We start from the raw sequence: 1,134 nt of genomic DNA on the forward strand, positions 1-1,134 counted from the left end.
CACATGCTCAAGAAGGACCATCAGTGTGCTAATGATCCATTGTTAGGCTGATGGTCCTTCTTGAGCATGTGATCAGCTGGTTTTGGTTGTCAGCAGCAAACTGGTTGATCCACTCTGAGAAGGTGCTATTTAAGAGACTGAGCTGAAAACAGCACCTCAGACTGAGGAAGTCTCTTGGATGAGAGACAAAACGTTTCTACATTTTTTTGCTTTGTTTTGTTTTTGTTTTTTTTGTCTTTCAGATACACCTGGACCTATCATTCTGTGTTCGTCTGTCTCTCCTTCCTGTCCTCTCAACCAGCCGGTCAAAGCAGATGGCCGCTTGTCCTGAGCCTGGTTCTGCTGGAGGTTTCTTCCTTTTTAAAAGGGAGTTTTTCCTTTCCACTGTTGCCACTTTGCTTGCTCAGGATGGGAGACTGCATCGAAGCCAAGATTCCACTTGTCTGCTGGATTTCTTAGATAGAGAACTTTACTAATTGGCTTTTATGTATGTGAATGTTCCTGTAAAGTGCCCTGAGACAACTTTGTTGTGATTTGGCGTTATATAAATAAACTGAATTGAATTGAATTAAAGGGGCGTGGCCAGGCCTCAAAGTTGCACTTCATGCCATAAATTTACAAACGCTATAACTTGCACATTGGAAGACCGAAATGCAACAAACCTGGCATGACTCATCCCTGGTGGATAGCCGACGATCCACTGTGGTCATATTTTGATGTCATGAAAGCCCCGCCCCCTCAAACCAGGAATTCTGTTTTTTTACTTGGAATGCTCCCTCTTTGACACCATTGACCTAATCAGGATGATCCTGTCTTAGAATACATATAAGATGTAGCTAAGTTTGAGCACTATAAACAAAAAGAACAAGTAAAAAGCCGAGGTAGGGAACTGCGTGACACGAACTACAGCATGAACGACCAATTCCCTGCAGAAATTCTGAGTAGAAGGCGCGTTCTGTTCCCGATTAGGAAGAAAAATATAAACGAGGGCAGAAGAGCTGCTGTAGCTGTTGACAAACTTTACATCAATGGTCAGCTGTTTAGAGATCCAGAGGTTACTCCCTGGCTCTATTAGTAATATAAATAAGGTAAGTATGATTTTCAGTTGCTAATTTTACTTAAAATGTATTAGCA

The sequence above is a fragment of the Nematolebias whitei genome, chromosome 9 (assembly GCF_014905685.2).
Source record: "Nematolebias whitei isolate Nwh7 chromosome 9, NemWhi1, whole genome shotgun sequence".
Classification (NCBI taxonomy): domain Eukaryota; kingdom Metazoa; phylum Chordata; class Actinopteri; order Cyprinodontiformes; family Rivulidae; genus Nematolebias; species Nematolebias whitei.